Below are 12,602 nucleotides of genomic sequence, written 5' to 3'. Positions count from 1 at the left end.
ACCTGTGGGCCAGATCCGGCCCTCTGCTTGTTGTTGTCAATAAAGTTTTATTGAAACACAGCCACGCCCTTCACTTCTGTGCCATCACGGCTGCTTTCACACTGCAAGGGCAGAGTCCAGCTGTTGTAACAGAGGCTGTATGGCCAGCAAAGCCTAAAGTACATACCATCTTGCCCATTCGAGTAAGAGTTTGCAGGCCTCTGCCCAGGTGATCTCCATAGAGGTTCCTTCCAACCCTGAACTCTGTGATTCTGGGAAGAAGGAAAGAATAGGACACCTGTGGGTACCTGAGTGGAAGGGGCAGTACAGAGGAGAGGAAAGGTCAGAAGGGAGGCTGAATGGGCTGAAATAAATGTTAGTTTTCCCTTGTGATGTTGCTTTGGCCCAGCCCATGGTGGAAGTGTGGGAGGTTGGCTGGGGGGGAATCAGAAAAGGGCCCCAGCTCATACTTTCAAGATAAGACAACCCTTTAGTGTTACTCAGTCATGTCCAACTCTGAGACCCCATGGACTGTACCCTGGCAGTCTCCTCTGTCCGTGGAATTCTCCAGGCAAGAATGCAAGAGTGAGTTGCCATTTCCATTTCCTTCCCCAGGAGATCTTCCCGATCCCGGGTCTCCCGCATGGCAGGCAGAGTCTCTACCATCTGAGCCACCAGGGAAGCCAGTTCCCAATAAGGCAATGGATGATGCCAGGGGCTCCCCACATGTCCCGAAGACCTGCCCCTCTGCACACAGGACAGTGGGTAGCAGGGGGTCACGCTGGGGACCTTATAGATGGCACTTCCCCAGCAGGGCCTGATTCCATCCCGAGGGTATCTGCTCTCTTCTGCTGTGCTCCGGGCACCCCACATGTGGCTGCCACATGGTCCCCACCCTTCCCAGACTGTCACTCACCTGCTCAGGAAGTCGCCCTTCGAAGCCTCTGCCAAGTTTCCGAAGCACCCCCCCCACCACCCCCGTCTAGCCTCCTGCCAGCTCCTCTGTTATCACCCATTTTCCCTGGCTTGGCCTGGGGGCTCCTCACCATCCTCTGACCTCTGACCACCGCAGTGCACCCACCCCAACCACTGTGTTGCTCTTCTGGCACCAGAACCTCCTTTCTCCTGCCCTTAGCTTTGATGTCTGCATCCCTCAAGGCTCCGCTCAGTGTTCACCTCCTCTAGGAAGACCACCACTCTCTCCTGCCCCCTTCCCAACTCCTCTAGCATATTTCAGCAGACCAGCAGACCAGCAGCTACTGGCTCTGTGCACTTTGGTTCCATCCCTACACACAGCCACATGCCCTTGACATCAGGATCTCTGTCTCTTATTTCTCTTGAGGTCACAGGATCGGACCTTGATAGGAGTCAGTGCTTCATTGATTCTCAACCGGTGTGGGCAGCCCTGCTGAGGAGGGCCATGCCGTCTACTCTCCTTGGGAGATAACTGATCAACTGGCATATTTCACTGAGCTCATACATGTGGGTAGAGGTCCTGCTCAGCTGTATAAGGTCTATGGAGCATCTTCTAAGGGCAGCAGGAGGTGAAGAAGGCTCTCAAAGGGCCCAGAACTCCAAGGGCATGAGTCAGGGCCGCCCAGCAGAGCCAAAGCAGAAAGCACCCTGTGTCTGTGCCTTGCGTCCCCAGCATGCGCAGGGGTGACCTGAGAAAAGAGCGCTGTCTCTGGACCTACCCCCTCCCTGCCCCGCCAGGTCCCAGTCCTACCTCTCCCATGCGTCATGGCCTGATCAGGTGTCTCCACACAGGTCCTGTTTCCCATCTTACCAAGTGCCTACCAGCCCGGCCGGAAAGTGGCTAGTGACTGTGTGTGAATGTGACAACTTGAACAGCAAGCACCTGCATTCGCCCCAGTGGGCCCAGGTCCAGCAGATTCTAGGTATGTGATCCTGGCTATCACGTGGCACCAGGCAGACCGTGCCCCTGGTTTCTGGGCCTCCACCGTGGTCATGTGATGCCGGAGGGAGGGGGCATCTAGTTCTCCGTGTCACCAGCTCCCCTGTTTCCCTCGTGCGGGTAGAAATTCAAGGCAGAGGTGCGCTGCCAGCAGCTGGCACTGCTGGGGGGTGGGATGGAGTGGCGGGGCTTCCTTGTGCTCGTGGAAGGCAGTCAGGCCCCGGTGTTGAGGTCACATGCCTCTCCGTCTGTCCTGTTACTGCTCCATGGAGTCTTCCAGGGAACAGAGGGTTGGAGCATCTCAGAGCAGGCGGTCAAGTGGTGGCGATGGCCCTTACTCTTTATCGTGTGCAAAGGTGCTTACTCCACATTCCACCAAACTGGGAAACTTCCTATATTCTTTTCTTTCTTTTTTTTGTTTGTTTTGGCCATGCCACGAGGTTTGCAGGATCTTAGTGGTGGCTCAGTGGTAAAGAATCCCCCTGCCAATGCAGGAGATGCGGGTTTGATCCCTGAGTCAGGAAGGTCCAATGAAGAAGGAAGTGGCTACTCACTCCAGTGTTCTTGCCTCGGACAGAGGAGCCCGGCGGGCTGCAGTCCACAGGGTTGCAAAGAGTCAGACAGACTTAGCAGCTAAATGAACACACAGTTCCCTGACCAGGGATTGAACCTAAGCCCCCTGCAGTGGAAGTGAGAAGTCCTAACCGCTGGACTGCCAGGGACATCCTTAGATTATTTGCTAAATCACGGAAGTTTTGATCCTGAGTGCAATCCTTTTGTTTGCAAAAGTTTGGTTGAACACAGACCATCTAAACCAGGGGTCTCCAATCTCCAGGTCATGGATGGATACCTCCCATCAGATCAATGACAGTGTTAGATTAAAGTGCACAATATGTGTAAGGAGCTCGAATCATCCCCAAACTGTCCCCCACCCTATGAAAAAAATCGTCTTCCACAAAATTGGTCCCTGGTGCCCAAAATGTCAGGGACCACTGATTCTAAACAATGTAGCTTAAGAATGTTCCTTTTGGTGCACACACACACATATTAACACACACCATCACTCTGTGCCCAGATGAGGTTTCAGGAGATGGATCTGTGATCTCTAAAAGCTGGTTTCCTGCAAGATGTGCAGGAAACCAACCTATTATCTGAAGCTGTCTGTTTGCTCTGTACAAAGGCAAAGGAAAGAAATATGGGGGTGGCAGAGATGGTCGCCCTCGTGTGGGGAGCACACTGGGTCTGCTTAGGCTCATGCCTTGCTCCCTGGAGCTGGGAAGGTGGAAGCCTCGCGCGAGGAGAAGGCGCACTCAGGACCATGAGTGACTCGGGACAGATCGTGGGCTGGAGGACGACTGTCCACGCCAAGCACCCTGGTTGGTCTCAGGCTGGGTCTGCAGTTGACATGGGGTCTGCCCACACCGTGTCGTGTGTGACACATGTCATCTCCCCCTTCCCTTTACCAAGCACCTCTGCTCCCAGGAACGACCACGCACGGCCACCAGGGGTGTGTGGCCAGTGGTGCCGGGGCTGTAGAGGCACAGTCCTCGCTGCTCATGACCTAGTCACTGAGCCGGACATACTGTTTGTTGGAGACCCAGCAGATGATTGAAACAGAATGGGGGGAAACATCACCTCGGAGTCAAAACTACGCTCCTCTCAGACTTACCTTGAGCACAAAAAGGTCCAAGTTTGCCAAAGAGAGAAACGTCAATACTCGCCTTCCCACTGGGAGCTGTGGTTTGTAATTTACGCGTGGAACCCCGGGCACAGAAGCATCCTCGCAGCACTGTTCTCGGGTTACCCTCCCCTGCGTGTCTGCATCCTGTCCTCTGGAAGGGACCATACATCACAGTGTCCTCCGGATGCCGTCACCTAGAGCTGCTGAAATCCAGGGCCGCAGGGCTGGGGAGGGGGCGGGGGGAGTCCCGGGATTTGCTGGCCTTGGGGCAGGGATGTTCGCAGACCGCCACCCCCCACCCCATCCTGGGGAGCTCTCAGTGTCTCCAAGAGTTAATAAGTGAGGCCAGGAAGTGTACGTGTGCCAAGCCAGGGTGCACCGTTCGGTTTGAGTCACTCCGCTGTGGTCCTGATGCACTTTATTTCAAGACAGGCTCCTCACCCACCAGGGCAATCACACGTAGTCTCAGATAGTGTGGGGTCTGAAAATGGGAAAGGAAGTCTAGGTGGGTTGAGCGTGGGGTGTGGCTGCCTTGATTATATTGGACATGAAAAGAAGATGACTTTTATAATGAGTGTAGGTGCCATCGAGCCATTCTCTTACGTTGGGACACATTTATCCACAAGAGGAACACAGAGATCCTGCTGGGAGGTGCGGCCCTTATTTTTAACCTTAAGTCATGAATGGATTTCCTATAATAACTTGATGCTTCCCTGATGGCTCAGATGGTAAAGAATCTGCCCGCAATGCAGGAGACCCGGGTTCGATCCCTGGGTCGGGAAGAACCCCCGGAGAAGGGGATGGCAACCCACTCCAGTATTCTTGCCTGGAGAACTCCATGGACAGAGGAGCCTGGCGGGCTACAGTCCATAGGGTGGCAGAGAGTCAGACATGACTGAGTGACTAGGAATCCAAAAAAATCCAAATAACTTGATGGGGATTTTTTTAGCTGACATTTTGCCATTGATAGAGCATCCTGAAGCCTAAGAGTCTTAATAAAACACTAAATATTCTCCAGCATGATTTTTTTAATGTCTTTTTAATTGTGGTAAAAGTCACATAATATAAAACATACTGTTCACACCCTATTTAACTGTATGGTTCAGAGGCACTAAGTGCATTCACATGGTTGTGCAACTCTCACCGTCATCCGTCTCCCGACCTTGTCCCCTTCCTAAACTGAAACTGCCCCCATTAAATATTAAAGTCCTCATTCCCCCTCCCCACCTCCCCACCCCTGCCCCTGGCATCCATCAATGTCCTTTCTGACTGTGAATCTGACCATTCCAGGTACCTCGTTTAAGTGGAGTCAGGCGGTACTTGCTTGCACCTACTGTACCCTGGAATGCAGTTTTAAGGTTAACTGAATACACCCAACACGTTTTTTTTTAGCGGAGAAATCATGACAGTGTTGCCAGTTCCCCGGAGAAGGGAGGGGCTGGGAACAGGGATGACAGATGCATGCCACAGTGCCCCCCACCACCCGCCCCCGCTACCCCCATCAGCCTGAGGCCCCAGCCCAGCGCCATCAGCATCAGGACCGAAGCACTCTCTCCAGCCCGCATTCCAGCCCCCGCCCTATTCCCCCTCCAGCAGTGACCACCAGCTCTGGGCCTCACTGAGTTGCTCTCAAGACATCTGCCCACACAGATGCACCTCTGATGCGTGGAAGATTATTTCCTTACTCCCCCCACCAAATTCCAAGCCATCTACAGGACTCGATTTCAGGATTTTCTCGGAATGTTGTGAAAATCTCCGTCTTGGCCATGGGAACGTTCAGAAGTCGAGGTTCGTGTGGCTCTGGTTACAAGATGGTATGTCTGAAGCTATGTTGTTTTTAGTTGCTAAGTCGTGTCTGACTCTTTCGCAACCCCATGGACCATAGCCCCGCCAGCCTCCTCTGTCCGTGGGATTTCCCAGGCAAGACGACTGGAGAGGGTTGCCATTTCCTCCTCCAAGGGCGCCTTCCTGACCCAGGGATCGAACCCGCATCTCCTGCATTGAGGTGGATTCTTTACCACTGAGCCACCTGGAAAACATCTGAAACTGTAGTCCTGCCCTAAATAGATATTTGGAAGGCCACTGCGCTCTCTTCTCCTGTGTATCCATGAGCTGGGAAAAGACGGAAACCACCTTTAGAAAAGGCTTCCGCCCATTCTACCTTCATTCTCTTCCTCCCTTCCTTCTCTTTCTCCCTCTCCATCCTTCACCAAGTGGGTACCAGAAGGGGACATATGAAACCTCAGCTTCTCCCACAGAGTGGCTTAAATGCTGCCAGGAACCCAGTGGATGGCCTGGTGGTTTAAGGAGAAGCTGATCTTTACAAAGCAGCCTCCATTTTCAGACATTCTGTGGTCGCAGCCAAGTTTTTAAATCTTTGCTACTCAGTGCCTATCCTCCCAAACGGTGGAATTTTTTTTTCCTTCCTTTTTGAAATGACAGCTTTTCGAGCAAGTCTGGCCTTCCCCCAAACCACTGCCGTTTTGGGCCTTCTGTTCAGCGCAGCTTGGAAATTGAAGTGAGCAGCTGCTAGGTCACAGCGTCTGATGGTCCATGATCCCACAAGAGTCGCTTTGCAAAGCTGTGAGCCTCGTCCACGGGGAGAACTAAAAAGGGGGCAGTATTCTGAGAGACATACCAGCTTCCTCCTGCCAAACGTCTAAGGAAAACGCACACGTTGTTTTCCATTCCCTGCCTGGGTGCCACAGGAGGGCCCCTGGGATGGCACCACGTAGGCTGAAAAGACCATGGAAAGAGATGTTTTACTTGGGGTCGTTGTGGCTTCTGAGGGATTGTTAGGTCGTGTGGAATCTGTTGAGAGTTGAATTGTGTCCCCACCTAACCAAGAGATGTTCACGTCTTCATCCCTCAAACCTGCAAATGTGACTTTGTGTGGCAACAGGGTCTTTGAAGATATGGTTGAGATGAGGTCATGCTGGAGGGCGTGTATGCAGGCTCAGTGCAATTTCATCTCATTGTTAAAATTTTTTGAAATTTTGTTGGGGAAAAGTCAAGATAAGAATAATATTTCATGACACATGAAAAATTATATTCAAATCATGTCCATAAGTAAAGTTTTCTAGGAACATGGCCACATTCATTTTTATTTATATATTGAAATTTTAAAATTTGGAAAAGAGGTGAGATTTGAAAGGTATGGAACTGGTTAGACTGAAAGCCACTTTCAGACCTCAAACTGAAAAATTGGGGTAATTGCATTCATCAGAAACAGAATCCACAGGTTGTACATCTGTGTGTGTATATGTGTGTGTGTTGTGTGTATATATAAGCAGAGAGAGATTTATTTTAAGGAATTGCTTGGCTCACATGACTGGAGGCTTAGCAGGTCCCACATCTGCAGGCTAGAACAAAGGCTGGAGACTCAGGGAGGATTTGGTGTTCAAATCCAAAGGCCATCTGCTGGTAAAATTTCCTTCTTGCTCAGGGAGGTCCTACTAAGGCCTTCCACTGGTTGAGTAAGGCCCACCTCCTACTATGCAGAGGAATCTGCTTTACTCAAAGTCCATCAATTTCAATGTTCATTTCATCCCAAATACACCACCCACAGACACATCCAGAGGAACAGTTGACCAATTTTCTGGGCTCCGTGGCCCAGTCAAGTCAATACAGAAAGGTAATCCTCACCATACTTGTCAGGTGACTGTTTCACAATGGATGTGCCACTGATGTTTGGAGCAGAACAGTTCTCCACTGTGCAGGGGTGCCCCCGCCATTGTGGGCTGTTTGACAGCCTCAGTCCCTGTCCACTCACACCCATGATGTCCCCAAATGGTAATGACCAAAGTTGTGCCCACGTGTTGCTAACGTCCCCTCAGGATGTCTCCTGTCCAGGCTGGAGGACGCTGATTTAGATGGGCTTATGCAATAATGTTGCAGAAATGGTGGCACCATCAAGATGAATGGCAGGCTTCTCAGTTCTTGATGTTCAGACCTCACATGGATACAGCTGAGTCGCTTCAGTCGTGTCCAACTCTGTGTGACCCCATAGACGGCAGCCCACCAGGCTCCCCCGTCCCTGGGATTCTCCAGGCAAGAACACTGGAGTGGGTTGCCATTTCCTTCTCCAGTGCATGAAAGTGAATACATGGATACAGCTGTTGTCTGATCCAGGAATTGGTGAATTTTTTCTGTAAAGGGCCAGATAGCAGCTATTTTAGGCTTTGGGACTACATGGTCTTTATCAGAACTACTCAACTCTGTGCTGGTACAGCAAATGCAGCCATGAACAATGTATAAGTAAAAATGAATGTGGCCATGTTCCTATAAAACTTTACTTGTGGACATGATTTGAATATAATTTTTCATGTGTCATGAAATATTATTCTTATCTTGACTTTCCCCCAACAATTTAAAATGTGAAAACCATTCTTAGCTTGCAGGCAGTCTGAATGTAACTCTCTCTTACTTTTATCCCCCACGAACTCAGTGTGTTCAGCTAATAATTGAATGAAGACTTCAATAAATGTTCATTGAATTGAATGAAACAGAAATTGATCAAAAACTGATTTTCAAACTTCGTTTTTATCAGCAGAAACTTTTTGGAGTTTGAATCTTAGAGAAACCCCAGTGTTCGAAACAAATATAGTATGTTAGTAGTAAAATTTTATTTTTTGAGTTCAAATGGATAACATTTGTATATTTTGATGGACACAAAAATCAAGGGGGAATTCCAGATGGCTGTGTCAAGATGCTCTTTGTGCAAACTGTCCAGATGCTTGAAAAAGGAGAGAGAGGGAAGTTTCTGTTTCAAAGCAGAACCACTGATGATATCTAATGGTGGTTTATATTCTTATTCACAAATATAAAAGTTAGACAAGAAGCGTCAAAAGCTTCAAATAAATGACAGATGTAATCTTGTGGTTGGGCATGTCACAAGGTGTTTTTATACAACGGGCTCCTATGGCTGTGACAAGCAGGTCATAGCTATGCTCCCATAATTTTATGCAATTGGATAAAGGCAAGTCTGAATTTGTAAAAGATTCGTAGCCCCTGACACATTTGCAATAAATGCAAATCCCCCAGAGAAATGCTGGAAGAAGCTTGATTCCCAGGAGAGCTTAAAGGAAGCCCAATTTAACACCAGGTGTTCTCTAACGTCTGCACAATTCATGTATATTTGACTATCTGGAAGTTTATGACGTTTCCATTATAGTTTTTTTTAGCAGTTAAGAGTTTTATAAATATTTTTTTAATTGTGGTAAAACATATGTAACATAAAACTTAGCATTTTAACCATTTTTAAGTGTGGAATTCAGTGACATTAAGTACATTCATATTGTGTAACCATCACCATATCCATTTCCAGACTTTTTCATCATCCCAAACAGAAACTCTGCACCCGCGAAACACTAGCCTCCTGTTCCTCCCTCCCTTCAGCCCTTGGCAATCACGACCCTACTTTCTATCTCTGTGAATTTGACAATTTATACACATGGAATCATACTGCATTTGTCCTTTTGTGGCTGGCTTTACTTCACTTCATGTTTTCAGGTTCATCCATATGGTTGTGTGTAACAGAACTTTACTCCTTTTTAAGCCTGAATAATATTCCAATATATGGATAGAACACATTGTGTTTATCCACTCATCTATCGGTGGACTCTTGGCTTATTTCCACCTTTTGGCTGTTGTGAATAATGCTGCCAAAAACATAGATGTTTGTATCTGTTTCAGTCTGTGCTTTCATTTCTTTGGGATATATTAATATATCTAAGCGTGGAATTGCTAGGTCTTGTATTTAATTTTTTTGAAGTATCTCCATACTGTTCTCCACAGAGACTATACTATTTTACATTTCCACCAGCCATGCCCAAGCGTTCCAATTTCTCCACATTCCCACCAACACTTGCTTCCTGTTTTTTATCTTGTTTCCCACGTGAATCGGGAAAGTGTTTAAATGAGACTTGTACACTTGCAGCCCCTGAAGCCCTTTCATGTCACTTTAGGTTCCACAGATTAGTTCAAAAGCCAGTGCTGGGTTTGTTTTTTTTGACCCTCTTTCAGAGTTTGTGATTTAAAAGTAAACCCTCCTTGACTTCACTCCAAGAATTGAGTGGGATGATTGATTTCAAGCTGGAGGTGAGACCAGGAAACGAAACAGATCTCCAAGCGAGGGCTGGCGCTCACAGCCCACGTGAAAACCAGCCACCCACCTCTTTAGGATCAGGTTAAGTGAGAAATCACTTGGTCCCTCTCGCTCTCTCTTCCCAGTCTCTCTCCCTAAGTCTCTCTGTTTCTGTCTCTGTTTTTCTGTCTCTCTGTCTCTATCTCTCTCCCTCTATCTCCGTCTCTGTCGGTCTCTGTCTCTCTTTCTGTCTATCTCTGTCTCTGTCTTCCTCTCTGTCTCTGTCTCTCTGTGTGTGTCTCTCTCTGTCTCTTGCTCTTCCCCCAGGCAACCACGATAAATCAGACTTATTTCCCTGCTCTGCCTTCCGGGACTCAGCTCCCACACAGCAATGTTTAAACTCCAGTTTAAAACATTTTAAATCAACATCATGTTGGGGATCACTGGAGTTTAATTCAGCTAGACTTCTCTACAAACCAGTCAAAACCGTCACCACTTCTGGGCAAATTCGTGGTGGATCCTGGGACACTGTGGAGGGCCATCTCCGGGGCTTTCTCACCTCTTCCCCACTGCGAGGTGGCGTGGAGTCACCTCCAAAACATTGCCACCCGGCCCAGGCACTGTGGGTCACAGCCCCCCGTGGCCCATGCTCAGCTCTGCGAGGTTGAAGCTGTGCTCCCTGTTCTGGCCACCACACACTGGCTTCAGCCCTAAGGAGGCTACTGACATGTAGAAGCCGGAGCTTTGCACTCCAAGGGAAGGACACATTCCCTCCAAATAGCCCAGCATTGTGATGGCTCTTTTGAGCCATCTCATAACCCCCTGCCCCACACCTGCAGCCTCACTCACCACCAGGATGCCAGAAGAATGGGTGCCCCTGTCTTAGGAGGAGTTCCCTGCTTCCCCAAAGCTCCCTGTCTCCTTCCAGCCACCAGGCTCCTGACCTCTTCTCCATTCTGGAAAATGTTCCGTTGCCCCAGGACTCAAAGATGCCCCAAGTCCTAAGGAGCCTGAGACCTCATAAGCAGACAGGGCTCCTGCTGACTGCTATGTCAGTAAGGATGCATTAGGCTGCAAGTAACAGATAATCCTACCTCAACAAAAAGAACAGTGTGCCCTCTCACTAAGCAGAGGTCCAGAGATAGAGCAGCTCTGGGGTATGTTCATTCAGTGGCTCCATGAGGTCTTCAAAGACCCCAGTGTTTCCATCTTTCTAGCCGCATTCTCAGAGGTCAGCTTGGTCCCCAGGGTAGCTCCTCAAGGTACAGAATGGCTGCTGCACCACCAGGCTTCTCATCCAGGACACTAAGATATCCACCAGAAGGGAGAAGATGTGCTTTCTCTTCTTCATTCCTCCCTTTAAGAGCAAGGAAGCTTTACCCAGCAGCCTCCCATTGGCCATGATTATATCACATGATTAAGCTCAAGGAATCACTGCAGAGGGATGGGACCACAATGATTACCTTTGGTTTAATTACCTATCTATCATGAACTTGCTTTGTATTTTTCACTCTTTCCCCCTTTTTATGTAAGAAATACACAGATTTTTTTTGTTCTGAATAATTTATTCAGTACAGAAGTGTGTTGAGTAAAAATATGGAAAGTATCCTTTACAGCCTTCCTCAGTCTCACTTTCCTCCTGAGAAGGAAATTGTTTCAATTTTGGTGTATCCTCTTCCTGTTTCCTTTATGCATTTGCATACATATGGATGGTCATACATACTTAGGCACTTTGCTTTAATTTTTATGTAGATGGTATTTTGTTCAGTTGCTGGCCTTTTTCCACTTCGCATTCAGGACTTATAGATTTTCTTCATTCACTTCAGTGGGAGAATATTATCCCATAGGGCGGATATTCCACTGCTTTGCATTTTAACTAGGTTTTCAATCTTGTGTCTTATCCCGGTAGCTAGATTGTAAACATCCTGAAGACATATTTTTCTTTCTGTCTCCAAGCACCTGATACAGTATTTTCCTACAAAGTGAAAGTCAATTAATAGTTACTGATGGGAAGATTCTTTCTCTTGCCACACAAGAGATGTTTTAGCACTTCTGACTGTTTGAGGTGGAGGCTTTTTCAGAGTGAGTAGAAGGGACACAGCTCCATAATCTATCAGTTTGCCACTTTTTGTCTCTCGGCAGTGATAAGTCCATCTACTGGCCAGGGAGAGTTGATCATTTCCCACTTTCCTTTGGCAATGTTTCCTGGGTTCATTGCAGTCTCCCCAGCAGGTTGTCAATTCAGAGCACTTGGGCTCCTTGCAACATTCGGCTCACATAGGAGCACTGGGGCAGAGTTATTAACAGCCCGCACTTCCTGGAGAACTGTTTCAAGGGCTACTAATGGTGTTCACAGACAGTTGGGCTGGAGCAGTTATCCATATGCCTAGACATACACTCTTAATAACCTTTTCCAGGTTTCTTGAGCCAGTCACAACTACATAAAATTGGTTACAACTGAACCTATTCTAGACCCTTTGGTGGGGAGAAATTACTTCAATATGAGGCTCTCACCTCAAAACAGACCAACCAAATTTAGGACTGGATGAACTTCTCTGAGCAATCACTCTTGAAGCAGATGTTGGCGTTCAGACATGCTGATAGCATCAGTGAATATCATCTCAGACTTTGGTGGGGCTCCCGTACTTCTGAATCTGCCCAGCTTCCTGTAGTAGCCGGAAAAATTACCATTGTGAAGGAGCAAAGAAGAGAAACACATGTCTCCCAGATGTGCTCTTGCATTGGGGAGCACTCTCAAAATTTGGACCTTAACAGGAAATTTGGAACGATGAAAGGAAATCAAGCAATAGAAATGAGATTGAAATTAGTTTACGTCCCTCAGTTGATAACACACAAGGGGAAACTTTTGGATCAATCATTTTAATTACTATTGATTATAAAAACTCTGATCTCTACCACCAAGAAGTCTACAATTGAATTGG

General features: G+C 48.0%; 1 long non-coding RNA gene across 8 annotated transcripts in view; it reads left to right on the top strand.

Annotated features, from left to right (window-relative positions):
* The window catches only part of CLDN14, an 81,722-nt gene that overhangs the window by 15,889 nt on the left and 53,231 nt on the right, over positions 1–12,602 (top strand). For 7 of the 8 annotated variants that reach the window (XR_003111561.3, XR_003111560.3, XR_003111546.3 and 4 more), the window contains one exon: positions 1,747–1,877. The exons of the other annotated variant lie outside the window; for it this stretch is intronic. This is a non-coding gene — a long non-coding RNA (claudin 14). The remainder of the gene's footprint in view (positions 1–1,746; positions 1,878–12,602) is intronic. 8 annotated transcript variants of the gene reach the window in all.

Source organism: Bubalus bubalis, chromosome 1, assembly GCF_019923935.1.
Source record: "Bubalus bubalis isolate 160015118507 breed Murrah chromosome 1, NDDB_SH_1, whole genome shotgun sequence".
NCBI lineage: Eukaryota > Metazoa > Chordata > Mammalia > Artiodactyla > Bovidae > Bubalus > Bubalus bubalis.
Note: the sequence above shows the minus strand (reverse complement) of the source record. Positions and strands in the feature narration are given on the sequence as shown.